Consider the following 22,336-nt stretch of genomic DNA (forward strand, 5'->3'; position numbering starts at 1 on the left):
CTAACCTATATATGTAGACACTATAGGATAAAGTAGTACTAGAAGATAAGACATACTAAGTACGTCTTAATGCGGTTTAGAAAGGCGCTAGGTCTTTCCTAGTTTTAGCTAATATAAAGCAATAAATTAGGGACTGTATAATTAGCGTATATAGCACTTTGCTCTAGAGGGGTGTTATTTAGTTACTAATATAGGAACCCCTTACAACTACTATTATATAGCAAGCATATAAATTAGGTTTAGTAGGATATCTAGGGAAGAATATAATATTTTAAATACTACACCGCGACTATTATTAGGATAGAATGTTAGGAGACGTTGCGTGGTATATTTAAAACTACTATTATTATAGTGCTTACATCTCCTAGAAGCGCTAATAGGGTCTGTTGCAACCTATACTAGTTGTGTTACAATACTAGTCCTAAATATCTATAGATTTTATAGTTAACCTACCTGCAAAAGATAATAGCAAACCCTAGTCCCTATTAGTTATTACTAACAGATTGTCTAAATATGTTTAGCTTAAAGCAATAGTCTCTATAGCAGCTAATTATTGTGCAAGGATCTTCTAGGATAACTAGTAGTAGTTCTAGGGCTTCCTATCCTCTATTATTACTAACTAAGGTTTAGACTAGTTAGGATCCTTCTAGATAACGTTATACTAGATAATAAAGATAAACTAGTTACTATCTACTACATACCACCCCTAGATAGACAGCAGGACAGAGCGGGCAAACTAAGAAGTGCAGGTAGTGCTGCGTATAATAGTATGCTGTTGCAGGAGGGATATTAACTGGATCACGGAGCATCTTGATCCCAATCAATCCCAATCAATCCTGGTCAATACCCCTGTATGACCCACTATCTGATCGACTGCCAGCTCACTGCCAAGTGCCTAACAAAAAGCAGGAGCTCTAGTAAGGAAGGTTTACTAATTATTCACCTTCTAGTAAGGGTAGCTAAAGCTCTATATATATAAGTCCAATCGTAGTAGATACAATCTAATAATCTATCTCCTAAATTATTCCTAACCTTAGTAATCCAAATCTTCACAGTTATAAGCCTGGTTCGCGCTTTACCTTATTAAAGATCGTCCTATCTATTTAAGCGTATTGTTTAACTTAGACACTAAGCCAGCAAAGCTTCACTCTTTCTTTATACTATTTCTTAAGCAAAAAGCTTACTTATTACTCTTCCACTATAAGCAACTAAATCCTAAAGGGGGATATCATACTCACTAGATTAACTAACTGGCCCACCTAGTACATTTAATTTAGATACTATGCCCTAACTAAAGGGATCTAGGTAGAGGTAGACCCTAAGGCTCTAGATGCTAAAAACCACTTTAAAAATAAACCTATTAAGCCTAACATGCTAATAGATATTGCGCTATCTAACACAACAAGCAAGCAGTACAAACTCTAAATAGCATAGTACTAAGCTCGCTTATTAGATTAGGCATTAAAGTTATTAGTAATCTAGAACCTCTTTATATAGGTTAATAATATAGTAGATTAAGGGATCCTTACCCTAGCCTATATAGAGCTTGTTAATTAAGGAAGAGTAACCCTCTAAGCACTAATCTAAGTGCTCTACAATAACCTAGCGCTAACTAACTTAAGCGCTGCAACACTAGCAAGATTGCAGTACAAAGCTTATCTTACTAAGGCAAAGATAAGTAGCTAAGACGCTAATTACTAGTAGAAGGAGTGGACAATCCTATATACGCGAGCTAAGGTATACAACGTTTCTAATATTAAAGGATAGCTTGTAGTACAGGATTATCTTAAAGCTCTATCTACTAGGATCTTACTAGATTAGGGTTAAACTATGTTTTAAAGGATTATTAAAAAGTTAGTAATAGGAGAGCTAACTTATAACCTCCTATAGGTTGCTAAGATCTATTTATCACTGCTCTAAGAGAACAACATAAGATTAAGCTCTAAGGGTCCTAGAGTATTTGCAATAATAGGAGCTCCACCTTCTAATTAACCTAAGAAGGAGTCTTTATACCTATGTAGTAGATCTTACCTATAGAAACCTCCTAAATACAAAAATGTTATTAAAGCTTAGACTAATACAGGTAATAAGCTTACTACTACTTAATAATTAGAGATTAAGAAAAAGATTAATAGGAATCTAAAATTTAAAGAGTTAAGAAAAGCTCTAATTAAGTCCTATCCTATTAATCAAGATTATAGTAGTAAGGCAAGCACGATCACCTATCTAGGCAGTATCTAGGCGGCACTAATTAACCCTATGTTAATAGTAGAGAAAACGAACAGGATCTATTTAACTACTAAAGCTTACGCTCTATTAAAAAGCACTATCTTTAACAACAGGGGTGTAGTGCACCTAGTTAATAATATAAGCTACCTAGAAGAAAGCTTGTTTAGATTAGTTAAATATAAGACAGTTAAAGCAGGAACTTAAGCTTTTCTAATCTTAGGCAGAGGGACTAGAGTGATCCCTAATACTCTTAATGGACCAAGAGGTCCAAAAATAGAAGATTTGGTGCTCACTAACGTGGTGTTAGTAGAAGGTTTTTATGTGAATATTATATTAGAAGCTTAATTGCTTAAAGCAGGAGTTTAGTTCCTTAGGCTAGATGCCACCTTGCAGTTTAGATTATTAGAAAAGAGCGTTGTATTAGCTAAGTTACTGCGTAAGTTTAACTTAACTTTCCTAGAATACAAGCCCTCTACCCCTTATTAAATAATCTAAAGCATGGTGCCTAAACAACCCTAACGATCCTAGACAACTTACCTAAGACACAACAGTAAGGAGCTTTAGCACTAATAATTAGGCTATTTAGGACCTAAGGCGCTTAAAGCTCTAGTTAAGTTAGTAATAAACGTTAGGATTAAAGGAACTCCTAGGAGCAAATGCGAGCACTGCGCTATTACATATGCCTAACAGGTTATATTAAGACAACTAAGGGAAAGATTACTACGTCTATACTACTAGGTATTATAGGATCTATTTAACATGCTAACAGGTATAGCTTACAAGTAATAGATCTTAGTATTAAAGTGCGACTACTTAGGAAAGCTTTATACCTATCTACTACAAGCTAAAAACCTTAATAAGATTATACAGGTGTTTAAAAATTTTAAGAGCTTAATACTTAACTAATATAAGCTTAGCATAGTTAAGATTATACAAGATAACAACGTTGCAACGCTCCCTTAGCGTGGTAAATCTTGCTTTTAGATCTAGGTAGCTAATAATAGTATTAAAATTAAGAGCTTACCTATATATACCTATAAACCTAATAAAGGAGCAGAAAGAGCAAGGCAGCAGATTATAACAAAATTAATTAAAATAAGGATTAGTGCTAACCTACTAATAAAGCTCTGGCCTAAAATTATTAAAGCAGCGACTTGGCTCTATAATATAAGCCTGTCCTATACTTATAATATAATATTACCTAACAAAGTGCTAGATTGTTAGTTTACTAGATACTTTAGGTAGTAGTAACTAGAGCAGATAAGGGAGGCAACTACTAATCTCCGCCCTGATTAGAGCGGAATATACGCCTATAGCTGTTAAGCTTACCCCCTTAATAGAGATTAAGTAGCTAGGCGTTACAAAAGGGTTTTTAAGGTGAACCCTTAGGGTTATATTAGATATCTAGTAGGATACAGAGCATCTAATATATATAGGATATAGATCCCCTTGCTTAATTAGATTATTATAATGTAGAACATTACCTTTAATAAGGATCTTTTCTATAAAGAGAAAGATCTAGAGTAGCTTTAATAGTTAGAGGCTTAAAAGATAGTTAATGTTATTAGCAAAGATAAGATCTATAATATAGGAGAAGTATATAAAGAGCTTAATATCTTTAATTAGCTTTGTATTGCGGCAGAGCAATATAAGGAGTCTAGTAAGCAAAGAGGACTAAACCTAGTGTAGGAGCTAGGGGGTAGGGTAGAGCTAGAGGAGGTAGATAATTAGGCTAGCTAGCCTAGTGATTCACAACCCCCTAAGCAGACACCTCTAGCGTAGGTACTAAGTATAGCTAGCTTAGCACAAAGGATCTATATAAAGTCCCCTAAGCTAATAGGGCTCTAAACTCCTAAACTAACACTAGAACTAAACTTTAGTATAGGAGACAAAGGATCTATATAGGTTATAGATTAGGGTTATACTACCTAAGATAGTAGTAATCTAACTTACTTTAACGCCACAATAGGTAGCTCCTAGGAAAGACCTAGAGGGGAGAGTGCTATTAGTGGGTCACTCTATAAGAGCACGGAGATAGGTAAGGGCACCCTATCTAGCTCTTATAGGGGTGGTAAGTAGAGCTCCTACCTACCTGCTTTAGGACTAGATTCTGTATCTCCTGCAGATCCCTTATAAGCAGCACCTAGAGCTCCTAGAAGAAGCAAAAAACCGCGAGTTAAAGGACTGCCACTAACGCGTGTTAGTAAGCAAGCTTAGGGATAGGACCCTAATAAACCACTAGGAGGCTCTACAAGTGTAGGGATATACATAGTAATAGATCTATTAGATATAGATCTAATTAGAAATCCCTTGCACGATCTTTTAGTATATCCTAAACTAAACGCTATAATCTATGCTATAATTGCAGTAGTAATAGGGAGCAAATCTCCTAAAAACCCTAAAAGGAATACGCACTAGGACGCTCTACAAAAAGAGCTAAAATAATAGAAGGATCTCTATAACTACTAAATGTGAAGGACTTAGGCTTATGCCTAAGCCTAGGTCTAACACAAGACGGACCAAGTCTAACACTACTACTAAGCGAACACACTAGACACCTATAAAAAGGCGTAGAGGGCTTATCTCTCCTTTAAGATACTAAATACTATTATTAACGCTTATTGTATCCTCCTATAAGGCTAGTCTATAACATTTTAGTATCTTCTTCTAAATATACTATAATAGTAATAAGAGATGGACGCGCTAGATGTTTAGAATAACTAGGTGCAACCTAATATAGTAGAAAGGCTAATACAACAGGTCTATAGTTTAATAGAATAATAGGCTTAAGACTCTGCTATAATAGCTATACTACGTTAATAGAACAAGGAAATACGCAATTAGATTCTATCCTAACCCTCCTCTAAGCCCGCTAGGTTTAATAACATGCTACCTCTGCCCTCTCCTGCCTTACGTTATAAACCCTTCCTAGTTAGCTTGCTATATAATAGCACTAAGGCAAACTTCTCCTCCTAGTAAATAACTATAGAGTTTAAACTACGTGCAGACAAGGTCTTTATTAGGGATAAGGAGGCAAGGTTTATATATATTTAGTCCTAGTTATCGCCTATAGTCTAGCGTGCTATAGCACTATACTTTAAGGATAGTGCACGCAAGCGTTAGGATATAAGTAGGTTTCTTAACTACCTAGCGTTCTATTATAGCAACTATTATAGGTAGGAGCGCGCCTAAGTTGCGTTAGAACACTTATATTAGGGCTAAAATTAGCCTTTTATAGAGTTCTTTGTGAATTTTATATAGCTTCTTATATAGTTAGGAGGTTTATACTAGGATAATAAATAGAAGCTTTTATAACTTTAGCAATCTCTTAATAGCTGCATGCGCTTAGTTTCCCTTAATAGGGGAGTCTCTAGGACAAACTATAATATAGCTATAGAGGAATATAAGATAATTGTAGTGGATATTAAAATAGCCTCTCTAGAACTAGGTTTTCTTTAGGCTAGTAAGTCTAAGGAACCCTAGTAGAAGTCTGCCTTAGATTAGGACAGCGACATAAATATAGTAGAAGTGGCAGCCTTATTAAGTGCACCTACTAAACTGCTAATATTACGTCCTAACTAGATCCTATAGGACCTATTTAATACACAGAAACTAGCAAAGGTCTACACCTAGTATAGATAGGGTAGTTATTTTATGCGTGCATGTCCTAATACCCTATTACTGTAACTAGTGGGTGTTAAGATAGTTATAATATTAGCAAGCAGCCCTAATTTAGGAAACTAGCCGCCCCTAACCCTAGGCTAAGTTAGGGGTATAAGGAGGACACTATAATAGAGGAATTATTAATAGCAGAGGCTATTAAGTGTCCCCTAGATATTAAGGCGGGGTTAAATAATCCTCCCTTCTTTATTCCCCTCCTCCTAGGTGGAGTAGAGAACGTGCAAGCAATAGTTAATTTAGGGTGCTAGTGTTTTAGTATAGTTAAGGAAAAGTTAGCAAGATAGATTAGTAGGACCTTTATTAATATTCCCCTGCGACCCTTGTAATATACCTAGGGAATTGCTAAGGGTACAAGAATTATATAGTTAGTAGTATTAGACTATAATTTAGATAGTTAGCAGTCTTAGCTTTTAGCTTATATAGTACCTTGCCTTTCCTATTAACTAATACTAGGTAGACTATAGCTTTGCAGAGAGGGCGTTATTATAGACATTCTACAAGGCGAATTAATAATTAGGAAGGCAGGAAATATAGTAGTATAAGAGAGTAGGAGACGCCTATATCCTACCTATATCTCTATTATCTTAGGTTTAGTTATAGCGGGGTTGCTAAATTAAGAACCTTAATAGGAAGATATATAGGTATAAATTTTTGCAATAAATATACTAGATATATTATAGGTAATATATAACTTACGCCTAATAAAATATCTAGGAAGTGTTAATAAGGGAAGTCCTATTAATATACATACCTTCTATATTACTAGTAACATAGTTTCCTATAAACCTAAGCATAAAACTAGAAAGACAAAGTTACTACTAGAACTTTAAGAGTTTAAGGACCTATTTAACAAAGAGTTAGCAAGCGGTTTACTACCGTATTAAGGTAGTATAGATTACTATATTTAGTTAATAACTCTCCTAGATAGAACCTAGCCTAACCCCCTATAGGGTCCCCTGTACCCTATATCACGTAATTAATTGCTAGAACTAAGAACACAACTTACTAGATTAATAGATAAGGGCTAGATCTAAGCAAGCTCTTCTATAGCTAGAGCTCTAGTATTGCTAGTAAAGAAGCTATTAGGCGGTTAGCGTCTATATGTAGACTACTAGATGCTTAACAGCATAATAACCTTAGACTAATACCTACTACTACTTATTAAGGAAACTTTGCGCACACTATCTAGCGTAAATTAGTTTATAAAAGTAGATATTCACGCTGCCTTTTATAAAGTTAGAATAGTAGAAGGTTATAAGTCCTTAACTACTTTCTGCACCTAGTTTAGGTTATATAAATAGTTAGTATATCTATTTAGTCTTAGTAGTGCGCTATCTACTTTCTAATAATATATTAATACCACGCTTATAGAGTTACTTAGATTATATATAACAGCCTACCTTAATAATATCCTAATTTATTTAGGAAGAAACTAGTTTAACTATATAGAAAAAGTAAAGTGTGTACTTACGCTATTAAAAGAAGCAGGACTACACCTAGACTTAGAGAAATGTGCTTTTAGTGTTAAGGAGGTACGCTACCTAGGCTATATTATTAAGGCGGGCAAATTACTTAGACCTAACCCTAAAAAGCTTAGGGCAGTATAGGAATAGGAATCCCCTAGGAATATAAGAGAGGTAAGGAGTTTTCTAGGTTTTACTAACTTCTACCGCAATTTTATTATAAAGTTTTCTAAAGTAGTAGCGCCTTTAAACTAACTAACTAGGAAGGACACCCTATTCTAATAGGGAGAGGAAGAATAGAGTGTATTTAATACACTAAAAAAGGTATTTATATCTAGACTAGTACTAATATAATAGGACCTAGCTAAAGAAATATTATTAGAAGTAGACTATTTAGGATACGCTCTTAGGGGTTGCTTATTATAAAAAGTTAGGGGCGTCTAGCGCCTAGTTACTTACTACTCTATAGCACTAACGCTAGAGAGACAAAACTATACTATATATAATAAGGAATTACTTACTATTATTAAGTATCTTAAAAGTTAGTTAGTAGAGTTATAGAGTATTTATAAGCTATTTATAATATTTATAGACTATAAAAACTTAGAGTACTTTACTAGCCTTTAAAGCTTAAGCGAGTAATAGTGCTACTAGGTAGAGGAACTTTTAAAATATTAGTACATCCTATAGTATAGGCCTAGCTATCTTATAGGATAACCTAATACCTTAAGTAGATAACTATAAGATTTAAACTCCTCTAAAGCAACACTATAGTTAGTAATGCGCCCTAAATTAATTTAGGTTGTAGTGTTAGAAGTAGAGGAGGCGTCCAAGTTACTAAAGGGCGCTAGCCTCTTTGCTAACCTGCACATGCAGATACTATAGGATAAAGTAGTACTAGAAGATAAGATATACTAAGTATATCTTAATACAGTTTAGAAAGGCGCTAGGTCTTTCCTAGTTTTAGCTAATATAAAGTAATAGATTAGGGACTATATAATTAGCGCACACGGCACTTTGCTCTAGAGGGGTGTTATTTAGTTACTAATATAGGAACCCCTTATAACTATAGTTATATAGCGAGCATATAAATTAGGTTTAGTAGGATACCTAGGAAAGAATATAATATTTTAAATACTGCGCCGCGACTATTATTAGAATAGAATATTAGGAGACGTTACGTAGTATATTTAAAACTACTATTGTTATAGTGCTTATATCTCCTAGAAGCGCTAATAGGGTCTATTATAACCTATACTAGTCGCGTTACAATACTAGTCTTAAATATCTATAGATTTTATAGTTAACCTACCTGCAAAAGATAAGAGCAAACCCTAGTACCTATTAGTTATTACTAACAGATTGTCTAAATATATTTAGCTTAAAGTAATAGTCTCTATAATAGCTAATTATTGTGCAAGGATCTTCTAGGACAACTAGTAGTAGTTCTAGGGCTTCCTATCCTCTATTATTACTAACTAAGGCTTAGACTAGTTAGGATCCTTCTAGACAACGTTATACTAGATAATAAAGATAAACTAGTTACTGTCTACTACATACCACCCCTAGACAGATAGCAGGATAAAGTGGGCAAACTAGGAAGTGCAGGTAGTGCTGCGTATAATAGTATGCTTTAAGCAGACTAACTAGCCTAACTACCTTCTAGCCTGCTAACTTACACTTAACAATAGGGACTCTAGCATAACTAGTGTTAGCCTAAATCTACTTTTAAATAGGTATACTATAGACACGCTATAAAAGATAATATTACTACTAGTAAAGCCTAAGAATCCTTATAGAGAGGCTGTAGTGTTCTTATTACACCTATAGAGGGGTGTAGAGCTAGCGCAAGCTACTATTACATTCTAATAGTAATAATAATAGGAAGTAATAAACTAGTCCTAATACCTATCTAAAAAGTTCCTAAAAGGTAATATAGTTTAGTTTATAATGCGTAATATAAAGATAAACTAACTAAGTAAAAAGTTTAACTAGCTATAGGTAAAGTATAAAGTAATATAAGTTCCTACTCTACTTATAGTAGTATTAGACTTACTAGGGAGCTTATATAAGACTATGCATGTAGATCTACTAGAGAGAGCTGCTAATAACCTACTACTAAGCTAGAAGCTTTAGGACTTACAACTAGGCCTAACAGTTACTCTAGAAAATAAAGATGTAACGCTAGATAAATAGGAAGTAGAAGAGATCCTTTGTGCAAAGAATATAAGAGGAAAAGGAAAGCGTTAAGTCCTAGTAAAATAGAGGGGGTATATTAATCTAATATAGCACCCACTAGAGGTAGTGCAGGATACTAAGGCTCTAGATAAGTTTAAGGAATAGTATAGGGATACTACGTATAATAATAGCCTAATGCGTATAAAAGCTAGGAAGTAAAGGTAAAAGGGGACTAGAATAATAACTTAGACCTTTATTATAATTAAGAAGTAGAAAGGTATTAGAGATATCTTTTATTTATCCTAATAACACTCTAAGCAAGTGCCCTACTACTAAAGTTTTATAATATAGCTAATAATTAGGTAGTAGTGTCTATACTATTACTATCTATAACTAACCCCTCTCTAGCCCCCCCTAAACTATTATTTATATTATCCTAACGCCTCTACGTCTCTTAGCAATAGTAGTAACGCTTACACGTGGCGTAGGTAGGGGATAACTTAGTTAACAAGTATAAATAACAGTAGTAGTAGTAGTAGGAGGAGGGTAGTGCTTTAATAGCTTACTAACGCGTAGTACTCTAGGCCTAAAGAAAATAAATATTAGAATAGATACAAAGGAAACAAGGGAAATTTAATACTAATAATAAGAGTCTTAATGCCTTAGGCAGTGCGCTTAGTAGCGCTCTTAAGCCTATTAATATAAAGGTTAGTTTAGGCCTAGGTCTTATTTATACGCTAGTTAATACGCTAGAAGGTAATACTAGTAGTAGTAGTAAGCTATATAACGTTGTCGTTGCTACAACTACTATATAAGGGCGTAATAGTAGACTAAAGTAGAAATACTAGAGTACTAGTAGTAGATAGAATAATAGTACTAAGCTAATACTAATTATAGGCGCGCGAGTAGGTGGTAGGGGCAAGTAGAGCAATAGTATTATTAGTTTAAGCCCTTAATATAAGATCCTTAAAATAATAGCAGAGCTAGTAGAACTATAGCACAAACTAGTAATAGGTGCCTTTAGTAGGTTTCCCTATAAAGGTGCTAAGGGTCCCCTTCTTTATAATATAGAGGCAATCCTCCTAGTAACTATAATAAAACTAAAGCTAGTTGTGGAGGGCTTAGCGAATATTAGGATTATTAGTAAGGATAGCTTCTAATTAAGTATAGGTCTTGTGGCCGCAATAACAGGACTTGCATAAGCGCCCTAGACACAGTTAGAACTTGCTACAAAGAAAATAAAAATTAAGGGGAACTTACTACTACCCTCCTAATTGTTACACTTACTAAAAAGACAAAGCTAGTTAATACACTAATTATAGGGAAGCGGCTTTATAAAGCTACTGTTATACTCCTTATTATCTAAGTTACTAGAAATAATAAAGCTACTAAGTAGCTATATTTAGGGAGACGTGTGCTAAGCAGAAGTTAGTGTAGAGAATATAGAGAGAATATTAGAAGTACGCACCTTATCTTAGTAGGCCTAGCATAGGGTCTAACTACCTTATAGTAGATCCCTACTACTAGTACTAGTAGTAGTAGATAGAGATATAATAGAGGCTATATAGGCAGGATTAATAGAAAAAGAGTAGAGATAAGACTAAATAGTTAGGAAAATCTGCTATATAACAAAGTAAGTTTAGGAAATTTATAGTAGGGTAGGATAGCTATATTAGAACTTTTATAGTAGGGTGCTAAAACAAGCGTATAGACGCTATACGCGCGTACCACTTAATATATAGGCCTGTTATAAATTAGGAAGGAATACAAAGATATAATAATAAAACTAAAAAATATAGTAATAAAGCCTAATATAGATTATAGAGGACAAAGACACGACCCTAGACCCCTAGAAAGACGATTTCACGATAGGTTGTAGGGGAGGGTTAGGGGTATGTAAAGGACTTAGGCTTATGCCTAAGCCTAGGTCTAACACAAGATAGACCAAGTCTAACACTACTACTAAGCAAACACACTAGACACCTATAAAAAGGCGTGGAGGGCTTATCTCTCCTTTAAGATACTAAATACTATTATTAACGCTTATTGCATCCTCCCTTAAGGCCAGTCCATAACACTAAATAGGATAGCAATTTAGAGACGCAGCATATAAAGAAATTAATACTCTACTAAAAGCTAGTACCTAGGAGGAGATTAATAGGCTAAATACAAGAGAGCGTCTACTCCTACTTAAATAGGTGTTTACATACAAGCTTAATTAGGATAGTTACCTAATTAAGTGCAAAGTAAGGATAGTAGTAAGAGGAGATCTATAGCTTACTAACTTAATTTATTTAACCTACGCAGCTACCCTAGCAGCTTAAACCTTTAGGACTATAATAGCTATTAGAGCTAAGTTTAACCTTAAGATATATTAATATAATGTTGTTAGAGCTTTCCTTAACACCTTAAGGGATTAACACCCTATAGTTATCTATAAGCTACCTAAAGGATATTAAATACCTAGGAAGTGCGTTAAGCTTAAACGAGCTCTATATAGACTAAAAGACTTACTATTATTATAGTATAATAAGCTCTTAACTACACTCTAAGAAAATAAGCTTATTGCTTCTAAAGAGGAGCTATACCTATTCTTTAATAGAGATCGCAGTATCTTGTTAATATTCTATGTGGACGATATCCTATCGCTCTATCACTAAAACTACGCAAGCTAAGCTCACAAAGTTATCTAAGCTCTAAAGCAAAGATATACTATAGAAGAGAAGGGACCTGTGAGCTAGTTTCTAGGGGTAAGAGTAATCTAGGATAGAAAGAGACAGACAATAACGCTCATTTATAATAAATACATTAATAAGATTATAAAGAAATTTAATCTAGTAGAGACAGGAAAATTCCCTGCTACACTACTATTAAGTAAAGACATTAAAAAGAGCACTAGAGAAGCTACTAAAAAGGAGATTAAGGACTATTAGGAGCGCGTTAGATTAATCCTTTATACCTTAATTATAGTGCGCCCTAATATTGCCTATGCAGCCTCCTAGCTCTCCTAATACCTTACTAACCTATCTAAATAACACTTTAATGCAGTTAATTAAGTGATTGTCTATCTATACTAAACTTAATACTAATTAATCTAATATAGGAATAGGGATCCTAATAAGCTTATAATATGTAGTAATGCGTTATTTACTAATAATATTAATACTTAGCAATTATCACATAGATACCTAATTACGCTCTTTAGAGGGCCTATTATTTAGAAGGCAGCTTAATAAGCAACTGTTACTACTTTAACTACTAAGGTAGAGCTCCTTGCGCTTAAGCAAGTAAGCAAAGAAGCAATAGCGTTAAAACGCTTTTTAACTAAAATACACCTTACTTTAGATACTACCTAGATAATTAATTGTAATAATTAAGAAACTATTAGGTTAGTAGTAGGTAATAATAAAAGGATTACTACTAAGCTATACTATATAGATATTTAAAACATGTAGCTTAGATAAGAGTATAAAAAGGGATCTTTCTATATTACCTACCTACCTACTAGTAATATACTAGCTAATAGGCTTACTAAAAACCTAACTATATAATAATTTATAAGGTTTAGGGAGCACCTAAAGTTATATAATAGTAGAGTATATATTATATAGTATTAATTAAAGTAAGGTAGTATATAAGATCTATTAATATATAATATAAGAATAACTAACTATAGCCTACCTCTCTATTATTAACTAGGTAGCTTCCCTAAGGAGCTCTATTACACGCGCGAAGCGTGCCTTAGAGTCTATAGGGAGCCGCCTAGGTTACCCTATCCTAGAATCTATAGGGGGAACCTTAGAGGAGCTAGAGTCCTTATCTTCTAATAAGGAGCTCTAGGCGCCCTTAGCTACTATAGTAGCCTTGCGCGCAAGCTTAGTAGTAGTAGCAGCAGCTTTTACTAGCTCCTGCTACTTAGCCTTGCTCTCCTTAAGGAGTACTAAGACCCTCTACTTCTTATCCTTAAGAAGGTCTTAGCTCTTACCTACCTACTTCCTTACTAGGAAGGATAGCGTAGAATATTAGGCAAGCTTAGGGCTATTAGTTTATTAGTATAAGATCTTGCTAAGCGTTATAAAGGAAAAATTCTTATATAGATTATATATATTAGGATATAGCTATACCTAGAGAAGCACTACTAGCACTAAGTCCCCCTACTAGAAGAGTTATAGCACTTACTATTAGACTTATTAAAGAGCGCTAAGTGCAGATAATTTAGACAAGTTTTAGCACGATAAATACTAGGCTCTCTATAGTAGGAGGATCTTAGGGTCTCCTTAGGAGCTAGAGAGGGAGCAGGAGCAGGAGTAGGGGCCTTAGGCGGGGTCTAGGGAGGAGCAGGAGCTAGAGTTAGAGCTAGAGTAGTAGGAGCTAGAGTAGGAGCGACCTTCCTTAGCTTTGCAATCTTAGCTATAGTAGTAGTAGCTATGTGCTTAGCTACTGCACACTCTATAATAGCCTTACGCTTAGTAGTAGTGCGCTCTTCTTTAGTAGCGGCGGCTTTAGCAACTATAGCTTTAGCTACGCAGGAGGTAATAAGGGTAGTGTAGGCAGAGTAAGCGTAAGTAGTAGATTTTAACTTTAACTAAGATATAGGTTAGTAGGGATATAGGTATAGTTTAGATCTTTAGTTATATAATCTTATAATTTAAGCTATAGTAAAGATTATAGTTAGGTAGATAGAGTTATAGAGCCTAGTCTAGATAATATCTAAGCGCGTAAGCGCGGGCTAAACAAGGAAGGCGCGCTAGTTAGTATCTAAAGGGTAAGCTAATTTAACCCTTTAGATATATAACGCTCTAATTAGCTACACTACCTACTAACTATAGGCGTAACTATAACAATAAAAGATCCACCTACACCTAGGGGGTGTGTTGCAGGAGGGATATTAACTAGATTACAGAGCATCTTAATCCTAATTAATCCTAATTAATCCTAGTTAATACCCCTGTATAACCCACTATCTAATTAACTGCTAGCTTACTGCTAAGTGCCTAATAAAAAGTAGGAGCTCTAGTAAGGAAGGTTTACTAATTATTTACCTTCTAGTAAGGGTAGCTAAAGCTCTATATATATGAGTCCGATCGTAGTAGATACAATCTAATAATCTATCTCCTAAATTATTCCTAACCTTAGTGATCCAAATCTTTACATATGCTTTAAGCAGACTAACTAGCCTAATTACCTACTAGCCTGCTAACTTGCACTTAATAACAGGGACTCTAGTATAACTAGTATTAGCCTAAATCTACTTTTAAATAAGTATACTATAGACACACTATAAAAGATAATATTACTACTAGTAAAGCCTAAGAATCCTTATAGAGAAGCTGTAACGTTCTTATCACACCTATAGAGGGGTGTAGAGCTAGCGTAAGCTACTATTACGTTCTAATAGCAATAATAATAGGAAGCAATAAACTAGTCTTAACGCCTAGCTAAAAAGTTCCTAAAAGGTAATATAGTTTAGTTTGCAATACGTAATATAAAGATAAACTAACTAAGTAAAAAGTTTAACTAGCTATAGGTTAAGTATAAAGTAATAGAAGTCTCTACTCTACTTATATTAGTGTTAGACTTACTAGGGAACTTGTATAAGACTGTGCATGTAGATCTACTAGAGAGAGCTGCTAATAACCTGCTGCTAAGCTAGAAGCTTTAGGACTTACAACTAGGTCTAATAGTTACCCTAGAAAATAAAGATGCAACACTAGATAAATAGGAAGTAGAAGAGATCCTTAGTGCAAAGAATATAAGAGGAAAAGGAAAGTATTAAGTCCTAGTAAAATAAAAGGGGTATATTAATCTAATATAGCACCTACTAGAGGTAGTGTAGGATACTAAGGCTCTAGATAGGTTTAAGGAATAGTATAGGGATATCACATATAATAATAGCCTAATACGCATAAAAGCTAGGAGGTAAGGGTAAAAGGAAACTAAAATAATAACTTAGACCTTTATTATAATTAAGAAGTAGAAAAGTATTAGAGATATCTTTTATTTATCCTAATAACACTCTAAGTAAGTGCCCTACTACTAAAGCTCTATAATATAGCTAATAATTAGGTAGTAGTATTTATACTATTACTATCTATAACTAACCCCCCCCTAGCCCCCCCTAAACTATTATTTATATTATTCTAACGCCTCTATATCTCTTAGTAATAGTAGTAACGCTTGCGCGTAGCGCAGGTAGGGGAGGACTTAGTTAACAAGTATAAGTAGTAGTAGTAGTAGTATTAGGAGGAGGGTAGTGCTTTAATAGCTTGCTAACGTGTAGTACCCTAGGCCTAAAGAAAATAAATATTAGAATAGATATAAAGGGAATAAGGGAAAACTAATACTAATAATAAGAGTTTTAATACCTTAGGCAGTGCGCTTAGTAGCGCTCTTAAGCCTATTAATATAAAGGTTAGTTTAGGCCTAAGTCTTATTTATACGCTAGTTAATACGCTAAAAGGTAATACTAGTAGTAGTAGCAAGCTATATAATATTATTGTTACTATAACTACTACGTAAGGGCGTAATAGTAGATTATAGTAGAAATACTAGAGCACTAGTAGTAGAGGGAATAACAGCACTAAGCTAGTACTAATTATAGGCGCGCAAGTAGGCAGAAGGGGCAAGCAGAGTAATAGTGTTATTAGTTTAGGCCTTTAATATAAGATCCTTAAACTAATAGTAGAGCTAGTAGAATTGCGGCACAAACTAGTAGTAAGTGCCTTTAGTAGGTTTTCCTGCAAAGGTCCTAAAGGTCCCTTTCTTTGTAATATAGAGGCAATCCTCCTAGTAACTATAATAAAACTAAAGCTAGTTGCGGAGGGCTTAGCAGATATTAGGATTGTTAGCAAGGATAGCCTCTAACCTAGTGCAGGTTTTGTAACTATAATAACAAGACTTGCACAAACGCCCTAGACACAGTTAGAACTTGCTATAAAGAATATAAAAATTAGAAAGAACTTACTACTACCCTCCTAATAGTTATACTTACTAAAGAGACAGAGTTAGTTAATATACTAATTATAGGGAAGTGGCTTTATAAAACTACTGTTATACTCCTTATTATCTAAGTTACTAGAAACAATAAAGCTACTAAGTAGCTAGGTTTAGGGAGATATATACTAAGTAAAAGTTAGTGCAGGAAATATTAGGAGAACATAGGAAGTACGCACCTTATCTTAGTAGGCCTAGCGCAGGGTCTAACTATCTCGCGGTGGTTCCCTACTACTAGCACTAGTAGTAGTAGATAGAGATATAATAGAGGCTATATAGGCTAGATTAATAGAAAAAGAGTAGAGATAAGACTAATTAGTAGGGAAAATCTACTATATAATAAAGTAAGTTTAGGAAACTTATAGTAGGGTAGGATAGCTATATTAGAACTTTTATAGTAGGGTGCTAAAACAAGCGCATAGACGCTACGCGCGCGTACTACTTAATATACAGGCCTGTTACAAATTAAGAAGGAATATAAATATATAATAATAAAACTAAAAAATATAGTAATAAAGCCTAATACAGATTATAGAGGACAAAGACATAACCCTAGACCCCTAGAAAGATAATTTCACGATAGTTTATAGGGGAAGGTTAGGGGTATGTAAAGGGCTTAGGCTTATACCTAAGCCTAGGTCTAACACAAGACAGACTAAGTCTAACACTACTACTAAGCGAACACACTAGACACCTATAAAAAGGCGTAGAGGGCTTACCTCTCCTTTAAGATACTAAATACTATTATCAACGCTTATTGCATTCTCCCTTAAGGCCAGTCCATAACACTAGAACTAATTTAGACGCCTTCTTATTAAGCGCCTTTATCTTAGCCTACACTATAAAGGTTGCCTCCTAATTTAGTGCTATTTCCTCTTTAAGTTTGTTAATAGCCCTTATTAAGCCCCTAACTACTAAGACTATCTTATAAATACTATTCTAAAGCTAACATAAATTAGATATAGTAGTATAATATATAGCTATAAGGATCTTAGTAGCTTCTATGCCCTTAGTCTAAGTATTAGTAATAGTAACGCACTTAGCAAGGTTTTAGGCGGTTTCTTAAACGTTAGCCTTAAACTGCTTAATATCCTTCTAATAAGTAACTATAGCTTCCTTATCCTTATCCCCTTTAGCAGGGTTTGCTACTAAGCTATAGTACTTATCTAGAGCACCCCTAAGGGCAGAGTACTCTTAGCTAATAAAAGAAGGAATCTGCTAGGATTAGTAAAGGAACCCTATTAGACTTAGATACTTACTAGATTGCAATACTTATTCTAGGAGATATAGTACTAGCACTTCTTAGAATTCTTTAACTTAAAATTAAAATTATTAAACCTGCCCCTAGCTAGAGCCCTAACTGCCCTTATATAGAGAGCGCGATAAGCGATAGGGAGGACTCCTAGTAGTACTAGTACTAGCATAGCTAAAGGTTCTAATTTAGATTAGCAACTATTTAATTATATAGATTAAATACTTACTAGATTTTAGATAGATTAGGTTAAATAATTAAAAAATTAGGGATATAGGAATAAGAAAGTTAGTAGGTAGAGGGCTAGTTATAGGCAGGCTAAGGATAGGGGTCCGTGCTTTAGGAACAAGAAGTGAAGGTAAAGGCAGAGGTAAAGGTAGAGGTAAAGGTGGATTTATTTTGCAAAAGCTTTTCTTTAATAAGGGATCTAAACCTAGTCCTAAGGATAGGGACTATCCTTTCTCTATAGGAGGGGGTAGTGTAATAATAAGGCAGAATTGCCTGCCTATTATTCTATACTAAGTTAGGCCTAATAAAGGCCTGACTCACTAATGTATATAGAGAACAGCTCGCCTATAGTTAGGATAGGTATGTTCTTCTTGTCCTTTTGTACAAGACCTATAGGTGTAGGAATCTTATCCTTTTCTGTACAGACGCGCACTCCTATATGCCTTTAAGTCGTATAGGATACCTTTTGGATGCCCTACCTACCTAAGTCGTTACACATCTAATATATACAGGATATAGATCCCCTTGCTTAATTAGATTATTATAACGCCGAACGTTACCTTTAATAAGGATCTTTTCTACAAAGAGAAAGATCTAGAGTAGCTTTAATAGTTAGAGGCTTAAAAGATAGTTAATATTATTAGCAAAGATAAGATCTATAATATAGGAGAAGTATATAAAGAGCTTAATATCTTTAATTAGCTTTGTATTATAGTAGAGTAATATAAGGAGTCTAGTAAGTAAGGAGGACTAAACCTAGTGTAGGAGCTAGGGGGTAGGGTAGAGCTAGAGGAGGTAGATAATTAGGCTAGCTAGCCTAGTAATTTACAACCCCCTAAGCAGACACCTCCAGCGTAGGTACTAAGCACGGCTAGCTTAGCATAAAGGATCTATACAAAGTCCCCTAAGCTAATAGGGCTCTAAACTCCTAAACTAATACTAGAACTAAACTTTAGTATAGGAGACAAAGGATCTATGCAGGTTATAGATTAGGGTCTTACTACCTAAGATAGTAGTAATCTAACTTACTTTAACGCCACAATAGGTAGCTCCTAGGAAAGACCTAGAGGGGAGAGTGCTATTAGTAGGCTACTCTATAAGAGCACAGAGATAGGTAAGAGTACCCTATCTAGCTCTTATAGGGGTAGTAAGTAGAGCTCCTACCTACCTACTTTAGGACTAGATTCTGTATCTCCTGTAGATCCCTTACAAGCGGCACCTAGAGCTCCTAGAAGAAGTAGAAAACTACAAGTTAAAGGACTGCCACTAACGTGTGTTAGTAAGCAAGCTTAGGGATAGGACCCTAATAAACTACTAGGAGGCTCTATAAGTGCGGGGATATATATAGTAATAGATCTATTAGATATAGATCTAATTAGAAATCCCTTGTATAATCTTTTAGTATATCCTAAACTAAACGCTATAATCTACGCTATAATTGCAGTAGTAATAGGGAGCAAATCTCCTAAAAACCCTAAATAAAATACGTACTAGGACGCTCTATAAAAAGAGCTAAAATAATAGAAGGATCTCTATAACTACTAAATAGGATAGCAATTTAGAGACGTAGTATATAAAGAAATTAATACTCTACTAAAAGCTAGTACCTAGGAGGAGATTAATAGGCTAACTAAGGGAGAGCGTCTACTCCTACTTAAATAGGTGTTTACATACAAGCTTAATTAGGATAGTTACCTAATTAAGTGCAAAGTAAGGATAGTAGTAAGAGGAGATCTATAGCTTACTAACTTAATTTATTTAACCTACGCAGCTACCCTAGCAGCTTAAACCTTTAGGACTATAATAGCTATTAGAGCTAAGTTTAACCTTAAGATATATTAATATAATATTGTTAGAGCTTTCCTTAACACCTTAAGGGATTAACACCCTATAGTTATCTATAAGCTACCTAAAGGATATTAAATACCTAGGAAGTGTGTTAAGCTTAAACGAGCTCTATATAGACTAAAAGACTTACTATTATTATAGTATAATAAGCTCTTAACTACACTCTAAGAAAATAAGCTTATTGCTTCTAAAGAGGAGCTATGCCTATTCTTTAATAGAGATCGCAGTATCTTATTAATATTCTATGTGGACAATATCCTATCGCTCTATTACTAAAACTACGCAAGCTAAGCTTATAAAGTTATCTAAGCTCTAAAGCAAAGATATACTATAGAAGAAAAGGGACCTGTAAGCTAGTTTCTAGGGGTAAGAGTAATCTAGGATAGAAAGAGATAGATAATAACGCTTGTTTATAATAAATATATTAATAAGATTGTAAAGAAATTTAATCTAGTAGAGATAGGAAAATTCCCTACTATACTACTATTAAGTAAAGATATTAAAAAGAGTATAGGAGAAGCTACTAAAAAAGAGATTAAGGACTATTAGGAGCGCGTTAGATTAATCCTTTATACCTTAATTATAGTGCGCCCTAATATTGCCTATGTAGCCTCCTAGCTCTCCTAATACCTTACTAACCTATCTAAATAACACTTTAATACAGTTAATTAAGTGATTATCTATCTATACTAAACTTAATACTAATTAATCTAATATAGGAATAGGGATCCTAATAAGCTTATAATATATAGTAATGCGTTATTTGCTAATAATATTAATACTTAGCAATTATTATATAGATACCTAATTACGCTCTTTAAAGGACCTATTATTTAGAAGGTAGCTTAATAAGCAACTATTACTACTTTAACTACTAAGGTAGAGCTCCTTGCGCTTAAGTAAGTAAGCAAAGAAGTAATAGCGTTAAAACGCTTTTTAACTAAAATACACCTTACTTTAGATACTACCTAGATAATTAATTATAATAATTAATAAACTATTAGGTTAGTAGTAGGTAATAATAAAAGGATTACTACTAAGCTACACTATATAGATATTTAAAACATGTAGCTTAGATAAGAGTATAAAAAGGGATCTTTCTATATTACCTACCTACCTACTAGTAATATACTAGCTAATAGGCTTACTAAAAACCTAACTATATAATAATTTATAAGGTTTAGGGAGCACCTAAAGTTATATAATAGTAGAGTATATATTATATAGTATTAATTAAAGTAAGGTAGTATATAAGATCTATTAATATATAATATAAGAATAACTAACTATAGCCTACCTCTCTATTATTAACTAGGTAGCTTCCCTAAGGAGCTCTATTACACGCGCAAAGCGTGCCTTAGAGTCTATAGGGAGCCGCCTAGGTTACCCTATCCTAGAATCTATAGGGGGAACCTTAGAGGAGCTAGAGTCCTTATCTTCTAATAAGGAGCTCTAGGCGCCCTTAGCTACTATAGTAGCCTTGCGCGCAAGCTTAGTAGTAGTAGCAGCAGCTTTTACTAGCTCCTGCTACTTAGCCTTGCTCTCCTTAAGGAGTACTAAGACCCTCTACTTCTTATCCTTAAGAAGGTCTTAGCTCTTACCTACCTACTTCCTTACTAGGAAGGATAGCGTAGAATATTAGGCAAGCTTAGGGCTATTAGTTTATTAGTATAGATTTTACTAAGTATTATAAAGGAAAAATTCTTATATAGATTATATATATTAGGATATAGCTATACCTAGAGAAGCACTACTAGTACTAAGTCCCTCTACTAGAAGAGTTATAGCACTTACTATTAGACTTATTAAAGAGTGTAGAGCGTAGATAATTTAGATAAGTTTTAGTATAATAAATACTAGGCTCTTTATAATAGGAGGATCTTAGGGTCTCCTTAGGAGCTAGAGAGGGAGTAGGAGTAGGAGTAGGGATATAGGGTAGGGTCTAGGGAGGAGTAGAGGCTAGAGTTAGAGCTAGAGTAGTAGGAGCTAGAGCAGGAGCGCCCTTCCTTAGCTTTATAATCTTAACTATAGTAGTAGTAGCTACGCACTTAGCTACTACACGCTCTATAATAGCCTTATACTTAGTAGTAGTATACTCTTCTTTAGTAGTAGTAGCTTTAGTAACTATAGCTTTAGCTATATAGGAGGTAATAAGGGTAGTATAGGTAAAGTAAGTATAAGTAGTAGTTTTTAACTTTAACTAAGATATAGGTTAGTAAAGATATAAGTATAGTTTAGATCTTTAGGGTTATATAATCTTATAATTTAAGCTATAGTAAAGATTATAGTTAGGTAGATAGAGTTATAGAGCTTAGTCTAGATAATATCTACACGCGTAAGTGCAGGCTAAATAAGGAAAGCGCGCTAGTTAGTATCTAAAGGGTAAGCTAATTTAACCTTTTAGATATATAACGCTCTAATTAGCTATACTACCTACTAACTATAAGCGTAACTATAACAATAA

Source organism: Plenodomus lingam (genome assembly GCF_022343315.1).
Source record: "Plenodomus lingam strain CAN1 chromosome Unknown scaffold_20, whole genome shotgun sequence".
Lineage (NCBI taxonomy): Eukaryota > Fungi > Ascomycota > Dothideomycetes > Pleosporales > Leptosphaeriaceae > Plenodomus > Plenodomus lingam.